Below are 18,812 nucleotides of genomic sequence, written 5' to 3' on the forward strand. Positions count from 1 at the left end.
GACTAAACAGGAACTTCGTATTTAGTAGCAGGATTTTATATTATTTTTAACATGAGAATTAAAGTTGTTTGAAATTAACTTTGTTTCTAGTAGGATGTTACAAAAATCATTTTTATTTCTATATCTACGATTGCACCTATATTTTGTCATCATATATTAACGACCTCCCTGGCGCAGCGGTGAGCGCTCTAGTTTTAAGCTGGAATCCCGGGTTCGAATCACAGCAGGGGCAATATGGGAATTAACTATTTCTGAAATTTCTCAGGCCTGTTACAGTGGGAGGCTTCAGTCGTGGCTAGTTACCACCCTACCGACAAAGACGTGCCGATAAGAGATTTAGCGTTCCGGTACGATGTTGCGTAGAAACCTATTAGGTGTAAGGTTTAAATACAACTGGCATACTACCTAACACGTTAGCCCGCTACCATCTTTGACATAATTTGTAATCAGGTCAGATTGCAGTCAAAGGCTGACTTATAGTGGAATAAAAAAAATACATAAAAAAACATAGAAATTAATTGTTCAAATCCTTTCATCACATCAGCCGATAGACTAGGCAACTACTTTCCGTCCTTTACCAAAGGATCATTTTAATTGATATTTATATTATTATATTCATATGGATATCCTTTTTTTAGTTGACGTTTAATTCAAAGTTCTAAATATATCAAACTTAACCAAAAGCATGTTCGTCTGGGAAGACTTTCGAAATTTTTACAGTAGAAATCACAAGATTGAAATCATTAAAGTTTTTGGCACTTACCATGTTAAGAAAGTGACAGTTGTAGCGAGCAAATATGACAGTATCAGCAATCAAAACATTATCTAAATCTTATTATAAATTATTCTTCATACATAAACTTAATTCAATTTTATGCCATATCTTAACCTTTTGATCCGATATTCATGTTGATTAGCCACAAATGTTTGGAATATGGGCCTATTTGCGGTTGCGCTTGAACATTCTACAAAGAAAGTATAGGCTTATGTTACGTAATTTATGAGAACTATTTGAACATACACATTTATGAGTATTTGGTAAGCAAGAAGCGCCTTATTTCATAGTTCCGTATTTTCAAGTCACTATTTATTAAAACTACTCAAAGTTTACATTGCGCTTCAAACAGTTCACGGTTTAAATTAAAAAAAGGAGGCTTTATTTAATATATACAGATAATACAAATATTTATTATCTTTATTATTATTATATAATCGATGCCTGATCAATGATTTATTGCAAATTTTCTGGACACAGTATGGATTTTTTACTTACCTTTTACTTAGTTTATGTATTTTAATGAGACGACTTACTTGCTATTTCTTTTGTCTATTTCAAATTTCAATCTTCAATATTAAAGATTTTATAAACTTCAAGGAGGCGGTAATAGCATTTAGTATCATGGGGTCTAGGGCAATATTGATACTATCGAAGAAAATAAACGCTAAATAGAGAAATTTCCTATCTCACAATCAGGCTTTCATCCATATCCTAGCTAGGAATCTTAACAACATAATTGGACCACCTCGATTTATTTCAAGTATCGTTGAAATAACTGATACTAAAGCTGATGTGCCAAACGATTTTTCTTTAAACATATTGAGATAGCACTTGACTGCAGTTTAACCTGAAGATAGGTGACAAATGATGCCACAATTTTTATGTCTAATTTATGCGTAGCGTACATTCTCGGCGTTGGATTTCTTATTTTCCGTGGGACCGAATAGTTAGACCGAGCAGTGGGTTTAAAAGGCCACAGCGCTCACCACTGCGCTAGGGAGTTCCGCAAAAATCGGAGTGTGCCAATAGGTTGGTTCCTAATTATTCCCTTCGGGACGAAAACGAACCCTGGCTGGGTGTGGTTGAATCCAATACTACTAAAATAGCCTTCCCGTGTTCTTCCAGATCAGCACAGAACCGCTTCGCATTCATGCATATTGACTTTATTTTTGTTCGTTTTCCTTGTTCCCCTTTTTTTCTCTTTCCTCTCTCCTAACTATAATTGCCCTGAGTATCTGAGCATTGATGTCACTCGCCATCACAAGACTAGACAACTTCTCTTCTGATAGATCCCAAGAGACCAAACCTTTTGTTCCTGTCGCGATGGAAAGTTTTAGGGCTACCTCACTCCCTTGGGCAGGACGGAGGTTATGTGGGAGTCCCCCCACTTAACCCCTTTAAGTGGGGGTGTTCCTTCAACCTCCTAGGCTTGTCCCTCTTGTTGGCGTTACGCACGGGATACCCGTTGTATACTTCCCGTACGAAACCATAATAAACCTAAACAGTTAGTTAAACTGTCGCAGCTGGTGGTGATCCCGTAAATTATTGCTTATAAGGCCACAACGCACGGCTACACCAAAGCGGTTAACAAAAAAAAGGTACTTGAAACGCCTTGAATAAATTACGTAAAAAATGTTGCATCAGCCGTAGAGCACATTACATACCCAAATAAAGAACAGAAAAAGATGTTAATTAACACCACAAATACAACCACCTTGTAACATTTGTGAAGTAATGCTACTACAACTGTTAACACTGCAGGTGCTTCTCTGTACATCAAATGTCACATTTCAAACCACATTGCTGCGTATTCTACGAGCTAAAAAAATACATTGATAACTATTTGTACTTATAACTCTATTTAATGCTATGCAACTATTTACTTCAATATTTTATAGCTTTTATATGATGAAAAGTGATGATACATCTTATACTTCAATAAAATAGTGTACTGCGCTTTATGTACTATACCACTGCTAAAATCAAATATTTATAGCGGGATTATGATGTCTTGGTACACAGTAGATACATAAATTTCGTCAAAGCCTGCCATTAACTTATTTGGGTTGGGTGTCTCTATGCATCCCTTGGTATCATTATCTATCTCCACCTATTCCCATCATCTGGGGTGAATGAATGAATGAATACACTTTTATTGTACACCACAGAGAAAATTTACAGAGATACAAATACAACAGCACAATAAGGTAGAACGTACAATTTGGCGGCCTTATCGCTAAATAGCGATCTCTTCCAGGCAACCAAAGGCATACAAGAAAATGTTATAAGAAATAAGTAGGCGGTACAACAAACAAAATTAAATATTAGGACTTAAAACTAAATTAACATAAAAAAAAAATAATAAAAAAAAAAAAAAAACATAAAACATACTATATACTAAACATAACATATTAAAGATATGTACAAAAATATAAAATATATTCCATACATATATACAAACATATAAACATACAAATACGCTACTATAAATACTTAATTAAAAAAAAATTTAAAAAAAAAAAAAATAATAAAATAAAAGAACCCTCAAAAATATGTAGAAAACGAAATAAACAAAAAAGAATACAGTGATCATTCCCATCAATGCCCGGCCGATACAGACAAGTAGGACACCTAATCCATTTCCTCCATTCTAGGCGTTTTGAGCGGTTGCCGCGTTAATGTTGTTTTGCTTCAGGCCATAAGCACAACAGATGAAATTACACATCGTACACTGTTCAATAAAAATCCAAAGAAAAAAATGTAAAGGAGACCTTACAAATCCAGCTAACTTTTTTGTATATATTTTACATATACAAAATTTATTTTACTTCCTAAAATTTTTTGGCCACACCCTAATTCGTTTTTCTCGCATATCCGATGGTTGGCTCGTAGAAAATGCTTTAGCATAAATACGGCCTTTTGTACACCATTTTTTTGGTAGTGCAATAAAAAAAAAATAATAAATCTTGATGAAACAAAACCAGGTAATGCATGTTATACGAATTTTTAAGCATTGTTGAATAAAAACATGGATTACCATTTACGTATTTAAGTATTGGCATGCAAACTCATGATAAGGGTATTTATAGCTTTACAATGTTACAATGCTAACCACGTAACTGTAGATTTAGCACTCTCTTCTAAAGCAAATGATTATTTGCTTTGAACACGAATACCATGATTACATACGAGATTTAGCCAATTCCGAAAACGAAAGTCCAATAAATATCTATCAGAGCTAGGTTGTATATTTAGTTCCTTTAAGGAAGTGGAGTAACAGATCCAATTAATCGACAGGTTGACAACTATATATCCATATAATACGCCTACATAGCTAAGAGTCAGTAATGTCTAAAGATTTAACATTACCGTTTGCAAAGAGACTAACAAAAGAGGAGCTATAATTATTTACGAGCCAGGTTTATTGCCTCGTCGGTCTGAAATCGGATCAGGAGGCCCTGGATTAAATCCCTGGGTCAATGAATAAGTTTTTTTTATATTGCTTGCTCTAACTTCGTAGCTTAATATAAATTTACTGTGAGATGGTGATAACAAAAAAAAATACCCGGCTAAGTTTGTTGTGGGCTCTTCTTAGACCAGGGCGCTTTAGGTTTAAGTTGGCGAACGAAGTTATCACCATACATACCCTTACAATTATGTTAAAATATATGTATGAACGAAGAAGGTGGTAAGTTGAAGATTTAATGTTCATAGCTATTTATTTGTGATCTTTTGGACTGCTTTGTAATTGAAGAAGTTATATTCTTATTTCGGTTTTCAAAAGTTAGCATTATTTTACTCTCGTACTTTGGAGTTCCCGCTAAGCGGCCGGTTTCGGTTATATATTATCATTTATGTGATAGTAATCGTTACAGCCCACCAACCCACGCAAGAGCAGCGGCGGTGTTTCATTTCTTTATATGAGGGTATTACAACTCCATAAGTGCCTGTGCTAGGCCTAAATGAATAAAGAAATTTTGGATTTGAATTTGAATTTATAAACCTTTAAAAAAACTTAGTTTCAGCTCAGAGCTCAGTTGAACCAACCCTGTGCCTCGAAAAAGCTAAGCTGTCACTCCTTTCCGTTCTCGTCTGAGCTGTTGTCCCATCGTGTATCGTGGAGGAATAGCATTCTCTATTTCCTCACGATGCACTATAATATCTCCCGCGTAGATTGAAAATCCCTCTGGAGCTTGACCAACGTGGCAACGTGCAAGAAAACTTTGCAGTTTCGCGTAGATGAATCAGGATATTTTTTTTTTAATGTAAGTTAATAGTTGTATTAAACATTTAGTCAGTTATCTATAAACCAATTATTTAACACAAAGCATGTCGCATGATGCTGTAGAATTATAGTTGAGTTTTATAGTCTAGACTAAATCGTGATAAGTACGCCAGTTTAACTAGAATTAAGCGAGTAACTGTTAAAGGGTGTTAAATGCGGTTTCGATTGCAATTATCATTTATCAGCTCATAGATTCCTATCTTCCTCCTACGTTAACACCGACTAAAGAAAGTTTGTCGACTATATCATAGCTTAGCCATGGATGGAGAACTTGTGGCATGCGTACCATTAAAGCATATTAGAAACCTTTACGGTAGGCATTACTTTTCGCATATTTGTATATTTTAGAGGGCGTCCGTGAATAACCTTGGAAATCCCCCGATTTTGGTTATACATTGAGATTGTTTTCTTCTTATTATAATATATATTTCTAATTGTATATTAACCGTAATAAGCTCTAAAACAAATGGTTAAAGGTTAAGTGTTTCCTATAAAACTAATAAATTTAATAATATTAATTTTAAGTAGTAGTTAGTAGAGCTTTTTGTGGCAGAGCTCGTCCGTGGAAGTACTTTTAACATGCTTATTTCTGACACCCAAAAGCGTGCACTTCATAGATGCACTGAAGCAATCCCTACATTAAAAAATATTTAACTCTTATAGGAGGAGGATTTTGCCATTTTACGCAATCTTTCTGCTTAACGCCTACTCTGTTCACAAAACCTGTGTACGCCAGTTAAGACACCAATGCCAACAGTTTTGAAAAATTGACATGCAAATGGATGCAAAAAGGTTTGTCATCCCTGACTCAAACCCTGTAATGTAAACGTCTACGAGGCCCTGTAACGCCTCTAACTGGTCGTTTATCAGGTATGTTGAAACGTGAAAGTGTTTGTTTGACAAACGGTTTTAACTGTTAAAGAAGTAATAAGTCTCCAGACAATGGCTGTGGGTTGGTACTATGCGAAAGTGAATTTTGATTATGTGCGAAACTTCCTGACACAGCTTTATCTTGAGTAACCGTTTTGTGTATTGAAGTCTTACCATTTCTGATGTTATCAGTTTTGTTTTATAGATCGAGTATTGATTGGTTGGCAGTGTATTGCAATAGTAGCTGAACAAGTTACAAAATATTGTTTTAGCTGTACACGAAGGAACTAATAGATTGGTATTCAGTACACAATGTGTTGAAATAGGTCAGGGCCGATAACTGTGCCAGATGGTTACAGAAGGTTTGATTTGTTAGTCAATGTAACACCATTGCCGATATAAAGTACATCGCCATCATTCTCGGCTTATACATGATTACTTCTAAACACAGTAAGTTAGTGAGCGACCATAGCCCAGTGGGTAGGACTCAGACTTCACGTTCGTAAGGCCGAGTTCGAATAGCAGCACGCACCTATAACTTTTTTAAATTATGAGCGTTTTAATAAATTAAAATATCACTTTCGTTAACGTTGAAGGAAAATATCGTGAGTAAACCTGCTTGCTACCAACCCGCATTGGGCCAGCGTGGTGGACTACGGCTTTAACACCTTCCTCGTTGTAGAAGGAGACCCGTGTCCTGAAGTGGACAGGTAATATGATGAACCATAGTCATGAGGTGACGGCAGATTAGAGTACAGCTATCACCACCCCTCCTCTTCCTGCGAATCTCGTACGAGGCGACTGAGGAAATATAACGGAGGATGGGCTGTACCGTTCTCTGTGCTACTACTACCATCTCCTGCGATCACCCACCCGTCAAACCAGCATGGTAATTATGGACAGACCTTCGCTTTCGGAGAGGTCTTTAATCCAGCAGTGAACTCTTATATATGCGAAACTATAAAAGGTTTATACATATTTTTTTTATTAACGAAAGGCCAGCGCTGGACATGCCTGTTAGAAAGCAATGATGAGTCTAGGCATTCTTGACTAGAAGAAGCTTATTCATTCTTGCCTTGAAGGTACTCAAGAGTCAAGTTATACGGCAGGAAACACAGTTGCCAGGAAGGCGCTCCACATCGTAGCGGTATGTACCAGAAACGTGGATAAAAAACGTTACGTGCGTGTCTATGCATCAGGACAGCATTTTGACAACGAACCAAGGCATAAGGATCGTCTTCTTGTACCTAGGATTAAACTAGCCTTATATAGAGAAAATGCATTTTGTATGGCTATTCGAGTATATAACAAGTTGCCAGACTCCATAAAAGGAATGAATCTTCCTTTATTTAAGAGGAAACTGCATGAGTGGCTATTATTTAAGTGTTTTTACTCAATTAATGAATTTTTTGACTTTACTTAATATTATTATTCTCGATAATTTTTGTATGCATGTACTATCAACAATATAATGTATATTACTCAAGAATGACTTTGTTAATTTAAATATTTTTGCGTCCAAATTGTAGTTGTAATTTCTTTTGTAATGTTTTCCTTGTATGTTTTTATTACATATAATATGATTGTAAGTTGCACACCAAATTAATGGTAATACACTGTTTCAACAACAAAAGCTAAATTTGTAACATCTGATTATCTACGTGTATTTATGCAATAAATCTAATTATTATTATTATTATTATGGAATATGAACCACGTAAGAAAGCTACGCTCACGGCGTCAAGTTGTTCTGTGATAGAACGGGGAGGGACAAGATTTTGAATATACGAGATAGGTAAACTTAGCTGCTGATTCTGTCTACGTAACTGCTACTGCTGTCAAAGCGGCATCTTCACTACAACTATAATCTACTGCGATTACCAAGCCGTCTGCCCAGCTTGGTGATAACGGACAAACCATTCCGTTAGAAGAATCCTGTTATAGGCTTCTCAAGACTAGATGGCGAGTTCACTATGTAGCAAATACCCCAAATATCCAAATATTCAGTGTTAGTAAGAGAAATTGTTTGTAAATACATGACGGTTGGTTTTGCGCCATTAGTGCCAGTAACGACATTAGTACCTGGCTTTCTCTTGTGAAAATATGTTTACTCGTCAATACCGTCGTCTTTGATAAATAGATCAAGATCTTGGACTAATATATGTGTACGCTCTCCTGGCTGCACTGTAGCTGCATCCACTATTCACTGTGGCTTACATAAATTATACTACTACTCTGTTAATATTACAGGTGCTATAAATATCTTATAGCGCTTTCAATTTCTAATAGTGCAACTCGTAATTCAAAAATCTCATCCCTACTTCTATCCTTTCATGCTTAAGTACTAACGTTATAAATGTGAAAGTGGTTTTGATGACGTGATTTATTGAATGGGTGTTTTTTATGTCTACAAGTTGGCCCTTGACTGCAATCTCACCTGATAATAAGAAATGATCAGTGGCGTGCATTTCATATATGCACTGCATGCAATGCACTGCCTACCCTTAAAATTTCATATAACTCGATAAGGAGGATTTTTCCATTTTATGCCATTTTTCATTGTAATGATGCAGTCTTAAATTGTATTATAGCGTTTTATGACAGAGCTTTTTCTGACAGAAGCATTACCTACCGAGTTCCGGACTAAAGGTTGCCGGTGTTATAGCAGGCACATAAGGCTATACACCAAGTCGATGATTTTCCTCTTACTATCAATTATAACTTACTAGAAAAAAAAAAAGTTAGTGTCAGCTCCGACGCACGACTGGAGTTTACTCCTTAAGTACGATTGTCGAAACATACACAAAAAGAGTTTATTTAGCTGAATAAAGATTAATACCGTATGAAAGGGTAAATTAAAAATCCTGTGCAATTTGTTCACACACGGCGGAAGTGTCACTTCTTAAAAATAGCCTACGGGAGATTAAGGTGGATGTAGAGTATCGGAACTATTAGGATAAATGTAGTGTTTATGAGTTGGTGTAACGCTTTTTTTTTGCAGTCATCGCCTCAATAATTAGGCAGATTTTACTTAGAATGAGTTCTAAGTAAAATCTACGTAAAATTTAGCTGATAGTTTCGTAACCTTATCGTTACTATGGTTTTCGTGAAATATAATATAACGACTAGCTCAGGTATCACTTATCAGACGCATATTAATGTGTACGTATAGGTTATTAACCTACGTAATAGTTATAAATCCGGACGTAGCTGACCGCACATTTCTTTGATATACACTGGCTATATGTCATTATATAAATTATCATTAAAAATAAATAAATATACTACGACAATACACACATCGCCATCTAGCCCCAAAGTAAGCGTAGCTGTTGTTATGGGTACTGAGATAGCTGATGAATATTTTTATGAATATAATACACATAAATACATCTAATATACAGATAAACACCCAGACACTGAAAAACAATCATGTTCATCACACAAACGTTTTTCCAGTTGTGGGAATCGAACCCACGGTCTAGGACTCAGAAAGCAGTGGCGCTGCCGACTGTGCCAGTCGGCCGTCAAAAATCATTGTATTGTCATTAAATAATACCTAATATTTGTTATTAAAAACACATGTAATATATCAATGTAGTTGTTGCTTATTTTTCGCGACTGAATGACTGAAGGTTAGTTGTAATAATCAAGGTTTTTTTTAAATAATACTTCCTTTTATGTTGGTATATATATAACATTTATTCCAGACGTTTATTTTACGACAGGCTTATTTTTGAAGTTACACTTCTTTTGGCGCGATGGAGAAAAATGATGAGTGAATTTTTACGATGCGCGCGCACACCGACACCTGAATTCTCCATCGTAAAGTTAGTTCTAGGTGGCATGAAAACTATGTGCAAGTTGTATATTCTAGTATTATTATATTTAGAACACGTGTTTCGTAACAGTACAAACAGTGTGAATAAATAAATATTATTACGTTATTAAAACCTTTTTTATTTAAATAAAATCTTTTTGATTAATATTAATATTTATCGTAAACACTACTGCATTTTAGTTATTTTTTTTTCCATACGCCAAAGAAGTATAACTTCTAAAGCGTGTACATAAGTAAACACACTCTTTTTTTGTTAGAAATATTTCTATCTTGTTTAAGAATTTGTCAGACGGTGGTTAAGACATGCCTCATTTGTAGCCACTATTTGCGCCTCGGATTGGAACTAACGCGTATTTAATGCTCGTGCGCAAAACCCATTGCATCGCACAGTCATATACTCTGAATATGCTTTGTATGTAGGTACTCAACAACGTGTCAGCTTTTAGTGAAGTGCCTCAGACATGTTGCGTTTGCCAAGTTAACCTTTTTTTTATTCTACTACAAGATTTGCTGGTAATATGGCAGTCTAAGATGGTAACGGGCTATCCTGTTATGGAATATGGTAGTCATACCCTTTATCGGTTTCCACGCGACATCGTACCGGAACGATAAATCGCGTAGCAGCACTTCTTTGTCGGTAGGGTGGTAACAAGCCTCCCATCAGACCAGACCAGAGAATATTTGGAAATAATAATTATGATTATTATGAGATTATATAAAATAGTTGGATTTTAATTCTAATTTAAATTCTAGATTTTAATTAATTACTTAGTTTTTTTTTTTCTTTATTTGTTTTTAAAATCTGTCTTTTATATTTATTTTGTGTTAAGTTGTATATGGGTTCCCGACCTGAAATAAAATGATTTTATTTTATTTTATTTATTTATTATTTTGGGAGACGCCCAAACCCTCCTATTGGGAGACGCCTTTAGTCCAGCAGTGGACTGTTACAGGCTGTTATAATGATTACTGTTCTAATGATGATGATGATATACTCCTTGCATTATAGCATAATCCCCGTATCAGGCCACCGTTACATCATATTTGGGCGCCTGCTCACAAACAAGCCCATTCATATTCAATACAGCACTGCGAGTTTATACGAAAACCATAAGCATTCAAACGTTATAGGAACTTGTTTTTAAGTTTTGATTAAATCAGTCTGTCAATCTACGCAGGCCATTAACGTCCCACTACTGGACACAGGAGAAAGGGTTTTAGAGCCCACCGTGCTGCTAAAATATGGGATGACGATTTACTGACGATTATTAAAAGTTAGTGATAACAATCGGGTCGGCTTAGCGTGCTACTACAAACGACCTTTCTAACTTTCTAGCAGAAAAATGGAATAGGTACCAAAAGATTTCTTGCCTTGATCTGATCACAAAATAACCAAGGACAAAAATTTGGTCCAATACTGAGGCAAAATGTAAGCCCATACTAACAAATCGACATGAAGATTGGTATCAAAATCGGTCTAAGGAATAGTTTGACCGATTATGATTAGTTATTTTTTAAAGTGAATCAGAGACGGTCCAAGATGGCCGCCGCCACAAATGACGGATTACCTACCCATTTTTTCACAACTCCCACAATATGGGTATTAAATGGATGGCTTAACCAGTACAATACTATAAAAAATACTATAAAACTACTGTACTAGTAGTAACACTATGACAAGTTTCAAATCCAAGATGGCCGCCACTACAAAATCGCGAATTACATCTTTTTTCACAACCCTTTCAATTCAAGAGGGTATCAATTGAATGTCCGGGTTTTTTTTAATATATCAATAGTTATAAATTATATCAATATGAGCCTAAAGTTCATAAGTAAAGTCTTTAACTTATCTAGGTATGTACTTATCTATAGCATCTATTTAACAAAGCTGCACTGAAAATAGGGAAAATGTAAGAAAATCACAGACAAAAGATTTTGTTCAGTTTCACGTCACAGAAAAAGTACGTAGACCTTTAAGCCTTTTAGAATTACCGTGCCATGGTCAGCAGCCAGTATTAAAAGTCAAACAATGTTAACTGACCTATATGCTCATATACAGCGTATCGATTAAGCACGGAACGGAAATCAATCATCTTAAGTATGACCATTTTAGGAAGGACCAATGACCATGCCTGTCAAGTTAATTTACACCTATTTTTCTAAACCGACTTACAAAAATCGAGGAGGTTATTAGTCACGACTTAAAAAAGTTGTAGAAAATTATTATTTCACTTCTTAATTAATATAAAAGTTTTTTTTTTTTCATTTTTATCAACCTAAAATCGGTGCTAGCTTAGTTAGCGTTCACATTCGGTGGGACAGAGTTGACGAACGACGCAGAGAGGATAAACCTCGGCAAGCACCACTTATGTTTTAGAAGTTATGCGTAAGTTTTAAGCGTTTAAATATGACTTTCATTAACGGTGAAGGAAAACATCTTGAGGAAACCTACATGCCTGAGAAACCTACAATCCTCAAAGCCATCGGGGTATTTAATGGCATTTTTTTTTATTGTACGTTCTCTTTGCCTCTTCATTCCTCTAGGGACTGCCTAGCGATCTCTTTTGCGGTAAGTGTTTCCTTGTCCATATCTTTACTTGTTTAAGATTAGGTCACTTCTTTTGGTACGAAAGAAATGAATAAATAAATACCCATTAACTTAGAATTTGCCGACATCAACAACAAAAAAACAACATCTGCTCAAGCGCAAGATGAAAATTCCACACAATTCCTCGTATATTTACGAGTATGTCGTCTACGCTATATTCGTATTTACTTAAAGCGCTTGGCATTTCTACTATATTTGGAACCGACGGGGTCAATGAACTGTCACCGTATTATTGTACAAGGCCACCGGTATTGTCTTCGTGGCAACAAAATGATTTATGGGCTTCCATGCATCTAATGCCTTTACAAGATTTGTGGTTAGCCTGACGGCGCCTATATCCTGTTTTCTGCTAACTATACTTACTGCCATATTGTGCTTACTACATATCGTGTATTGGTATTCAACGCATACCGTAAATGTACTATGAATGTAGACTTTCATATTTATAACATATTAGTGAGCTAAATAAGAAAAATTACAAAATATTTGTTTTAGTTCTTGTTGCTAAATAAATACAAGCTATCTACGAGTATAATTTTTTTATTTGCCATTTCGCCAAGATCGATAAAAGCTATACAAATGTATCAAAGGTTTTTTTGAATTGCCTGTTAACGTTACCCTGTGGCATTTCAAGCAAAAAAATATTCTATGCCCACCTCAACGATGCAAGCTATATTAATTAATGTGCGCCAAAATTTCATGAAGATTGCTGCAAACAAACCGACACACTATTGCATTTATAACATTAGATTGGATAACTTTTTTCTATCATCAAAATGCTACCACTTGACGACAATGATGACTGATAGAAAGCAATGATAAGGTCTACGTTAGAGTGCGAAATAAGACTCAGTACACCGATCTAAGTAGGTAACATAAATAAAATCTACATAACAAAAAAGATTATATACCAAACCGTGAATTACATCAGATTATTACAGATAGGCACGATTAATAAATGATTCAGTGCCTTAGTAGTAAACAAACGATTACCTAAAATAACTCAATAGCCTGCAGAGGCCATACTGCGAAGCGTGAAATTGCTTCGATGCTTTCGACTAATTCAAGAATCGCCGGGCCGTGAGAACGTTTACTATCTTACGAAAAGGAGCTTATAAAAGGCAACCGTCATTACAAACTTGATTCTAAGACTATAGAAACATCGACTATTAACAAGTGCTTTTGGTCGTTTTTCTTCTTTGACGCAGCAACAATTCCTTCCTATAGTACTTCTTTCTTTTCTAAATATTTTTCAGTTGAAGCTTTTCGGCTATGGAACTCTCTCCTCGTTCATATTTAGGCGTGCGTTTAGACTGCCAATTTTCTTAAAAAGTGTTTTTTTTTTTCTTCTGAGTCATTTTCCTTTGTGTTGTAGGCTATACTTTGCATGATATAATGATTGATATTTTTTTATTTGGTTACATTTGTTATTCATGTATATTATACTTCTTCTTTTGTACAACCTTACCCTATAGTCTAAGATTTTTTTCCCCTTTTCTTTGTTATAATTCCATACTGTTAGGTGTACAATAAAGTGTATTTTCATTTCATTTCGTTTCATTTTAACAGAATAACAAATGGACGAAGTAGGTAGTAATAGACTAACTTCCGTTTTCTATATTCAATCTATCTGTAATCTGTTGATAAGTGGCTTAGCAAAGTTGTTATTGGTAAAAAAAATTGTATGGATCTTTTTTGACACTAACAACTTTGTACATCTATAGTTTACGGATATTGAAAATGGACGTTAGACGTATCTTTTATGGGCCGGAGATTGATATAAGGCTTTTTATCGTGGAAAAGTCAGTTTGTAACGCATTCGATATCATGCATGCAGTTCATGCTAAAATGTCGGGAACTTTGGCATAAATTATAACATTAGAAAAAAATATAATATTATTCGATTGCTTAAAGCATTTGTATATGTCGGCTTTTTTAATAGACTTACCTAATTTATAAAAAAACTGGCCATTATTTGCCAGTTAATCCTCAGAATCGAGTGTGGTGTATACCTGTAAAGAAATAAATTGTGTTACTAAGTATAAAATAATATTTGCATTGATTTCAGTGGCGTACACAGGGTTTTTGACCATAAAGAAGGAAGATGGCAGGAAATGGAAAAATTCGTCTCCTTAATGAGAAATACAAAAATTTTGGGGTAGGCAGTGCTTTTGTACATGTATGAAGTGCACGCCACAGATTGATTTTAGCATTTGTGCTCGCGTTTTCGCGTCATTCACTTCTAGTACATTCCAAAAGAGATTTGAATTGATAGAGATTGTTTGAGCATTTTCAATTTATTGTGAAAAATTACAAAAACCTGCCGCTGTTTCCCCCCTTTTTCGATGTTTACTTAACGAAAAATCTAAAATAATTAGGATAGGCAAACATTAATATAAACTTTATGAAAAAATAAATTCATGCTCTAACGTAAATATAATAGATTTGAAGATATCAGCAATAAACTACTACAAACAAAGTTTGTTTTGCGAGTCATTAAGAAAAGGGGACGTTTTCCTATTATTAAGAAAGGGGACGTTCAGGTTTTTCATCTGGAGTACGAACCCCCCAAGAGTCGTACATAGCCGGTATTTTTAATACACATACAAGCGATGACAAACTATCGCGGATTGAAGGTAGAACGAAAAATCTTAATGTAAGTACTCAAATCCATGAGACTTCATAAAAGATAACGCGTGCATTTATCCAATATTCTTAGTATGATTGATGTTAATGGAAAAAGCAAATGCCGCGTTTCTGCCAGGTTATTTCGCTAAAATCTACCATTGGTAGAGTCACTACAAACAGTTTGACGATTCTGAAGTTCTTATAAATTAAGCCTAACTGGGCCTAACAATAATCATCATCATCATCATCATATGAACCCATTACCGGCACACTACAGGGCACGGGTGTCCTCCCACAATGAGAAGAGTCACTACAAACAGACCTACTTGACGTTTCAAAATTTAGGCCTACTAGAAATAAATGAATTTTGGATTATGATTTTTTTTTAATTTTGAAGTAGTTAAGGCCGTAGTCCACCATGCTGGCCCAGTGCGGACTTCACACACCTATGAGAACATTATGGAGAACTCTCAGGTACGGAGGTTACCTCACGATGTTTTCCTTCACCGTTGAAGCTGGTGATATTTAAATCGCTTATAACTAAGAAAAGTTAGAGGGTGCGTTTTGGGTTTAGAACTCGCACCCCGAAAGTGAAGTCGAAGTCCGACAAACTGTGCTATCACCGCTTCCGGGCCTAGTAATATATGGCCTGAAATAAATGAATTTTACAGTTAACATTCTTTATATACACGTGTACCAACATGAACCTAGAATAAATCGTGACCTAAGCTTCGTCAAAGGATTTTTTTTTAATAGACAATAATTTATAGGCTCTGGAGATGTGGTGCTGGAGACGAATGCTCGGAGCGTCATGGACCGAATTTCGTACCAACATCTCTATACTCCAAGAAATCGGCATTAAAAAACGTCTTTCGGCGTTACAGAGTCGCATCTTAAAAGTCTCCCGGCGTGAGAGTGACTCCATAGAGCGTCTTATCGTGGAGGGCACTCGAGGTCGAGGAAGGTCACCCATGCGATGGACCGATCAGATTAAGTCTGCTGTGGGCGATCCTTTGCACGAGTGCACCAGGCTTTCGGCCATCCGAGAAAAGTGGCGGATGCTCGTGAGGCGTGTGACATCTGCCCTCAAAGACGCTTCACGATGACCACGACCACTATGTCAAGAGTGTTACGACAAAGAAGAAGAATTTATAGACCAAGCAGATAGCCCACCTGATAATAAGTCGAAAACTATCACATATGTTACACATATAATTTTGCGGGGCATACGAAGAACCCATCCTGCAAAGTGTTGCTTTGTCTCCATCAACCTAAGGCGTAGATGTGAAGCCACATGTACCTGTAATTACGCCGGAACACAGCATTGCAACAATGCTGCTTAGCGGCAGAAATAAGCATGGCGATAGTACTTCACCGGACGAGCTCTGTCTCAATAAGCTTTACTACTACGACGGCCGATTGGCGCAATGGTCAGCGACCCTGCTTTGTGAGTCCAAGGCCGTGGGTTCAATTCCCACAACCGGAAAATGTATGTGTGATGAACATGAATGTCTTTCAGTGTCTGGGTGTTTATATGTATATTTTAAGTATTTATGTATCCTATTCATAGAAATATTCATCAGCCATCTTAGTACTCATAACACAAGCTACGCTTACTTTGGTGCTAGATAGCGATGTGTGTATTGTCGAAGTATATTTATTTATTATTTATTACTACGGAAATGATTTTAATTTCGAATTTGCCACGCTTGATAAAATTCAAGAAAATCAAAATTCATTTATTTTAAGTAGGCCTAATATAAGCACTTTTGAAACGTCAAGTCTGTCTCTTTGTAGTGACTCCACCACCGGTTCGGAAGGCAGATTCTACCGAGAAGAAGCCGGCAAGAAACTCAGCAGTTGCTCTTTTCCAGCACCAACAATTTACAAACTCAGCCGGGTAAATATTTTTTTTTGTTATCACTATCTCCCAGTAAATTTATATTAAGCTATAAAGCTAGAGCAATTCACACCCAAGCTTTTTTATCGTTTAAGTAATCCTTAATATTTTAATAGGATTTTTCTGTAAGCTTACGTTTCATATAAACTTTGAACTTATTGAGAGACATCTCAAAGAATTGTATAGTAACCTCCTAATAAATTTGTTTTAACATGTCTTTATATACACGTGTACCAACATTAACCAAGAATAGATCGTGCCTTAAAAAGCGTGCATGTTATTAGTTTAATTTGCATTCCTTCCTCTCGAGTCCTGACTAGCCCTGCGGTACTCTAATAAAAGAGATGACCGGAGCGTGTTGGCAAGTTGCCAGAGCCCTGTTATATTTCAGGCGAAACTTTTACATGTTTTATTAATTTAACTTGAAAGTTATTTTCCACGTTGATAACTTTACTTTTCTTCCTTAAAATAACTTCACTCTATAATTAGTTTCTTTAACGAATCATTGCAAAACAACTTTCTCTATTTGGTATTTGTGAAAATAATAAAATTTTAAAACTGTTTGTTCAGTGATATGTTTATTACCGTACATTTATATAAGTTACGTTTCTTTTTTATAAAAAGCAAATCATACTTCCATTCCATATTAATGAACATGTGTATGTTTGTTTTTATGATTGGTAGTTAAACCGATCTTGGCAGAGACTGCTCTGCGTCCTGATATAATTTTACTTATATAAATTTAAAAAGTGCGAAAATACAGTTCCTAGACGAGTCTTTCTTTATGGATTAGAATGCTAGACAGTAAAACGCGGATTATTGAAGACGCGATCAATTGCAAATGTTGATACCAATGTGTGGTGTGACGCAATTGCAAATATTAATAAGAAATGAAATGATGGCCGTTAAAGTGAAATTTGGAGTAGCGTCCCTCAGTGCTAAAATTGATTCGGAGTACAAGACTTGTATGATATGGTCATGTAATGTTTAGTTCAAGTTTTTTAGTTATTATTATATTTTTTAGTTATTATTTTCTATCAGAAGGATGTGAAGTCCAAAGAAAACGTTAATGGCCTGCATGAAAGAATATGCGTGCGAAAGGAATGGATAATAAGTTAACGGCTGATAAATGTGGAACAATACTATTACTTCTTCGAACTACACAATGTGTTTTTGATACTGTTGCTGAATACCCTACCAACAATATGTTTTCTCGCATACCAACATTCCGAGCATGATAATTGTTATTTAAGAACCTCATCTGTCATTTAAGAGGAATGAGCAGTATTCAGTCAAGTCGATAAGGCTAAAGGATGCGAAGAACTTATAAAATATGTAAAATTTTGGTTTCACAAAAAAAAACAATTGGTTGGTTCTTTCTTTCACGTAGAACCTAGCACGCAACTTCTCCAAAATAGTAACCAGATCGCATAAGAAATAAGAATAAACCAATCAATCACAGCTAAGTCGAAAGAAGAAAGATGTCGACATTTCGACAGAAGGTTATCATAGTTAATGCGAACGAAACTCCAGTTACATCACGCTATAATCAATTAGCGAAACCAAAACTAATCGGTCGCCCACACAGTAAATTATCCAAGTAATAATTATCAAAGTAATTCATAAACCAGCGCTGACGTGCTTGAATGAATCGAACCAGTTTCTATGGATACTAAATTGTTGTGCTGATTCAAAGTTACGCGACATAAATCTTGAAACCAATTTCAAGTAACAACATAAATAAGGTCAATAAGTTTCGGCCATCTAAAGTAATGGAATAGGCACATAAATGGCAGAAAAAATAAGGTAAAATAAAAGGAACCATGCCGAAATATAATTTTAGAGCTTTACGTGACACCGCTCATCCGGGGATGTAGGTACTAACGCCATCTTTATTTCTGC

At 35.6% G+C, this 18,812-nt stretch overlaps 1 protein-coding gene across 1 annotated transcript in view; it reads right to left on the reverse strand.

The window, feature by feature from the left end:
• LOC120633617 overlaps positions 1 to 18,812 on the reverse strand; it is a 383,246-nt gene that overhangs the window by 342,006 nt on the left and 22,428 nt on the right. The window contains exon 2 of the mRNA XM_039903863.1: positions 14,331 to 14,394. The gene's annotated coding sequence lies outside the window, so the exon portion shown is untranslated. The remainder of the gene's footprint in view (positions 1 to 14,330; positions 14,395 to 18,812) is intronic.

Source organism: Pararge aegeria, chromosome 22, assembly GCF_905163445.1.
Source record: "Pararge aegeria chromosome 22, ilParAegt1.1, whole genome shotgun sequence".
Taxonomy (NCBI): Eukaryota; Metazoa; Arthropoda; class Insecta; order Lepidoptera; family Nymphalidae; genus Pararge; species Pararge aegeria.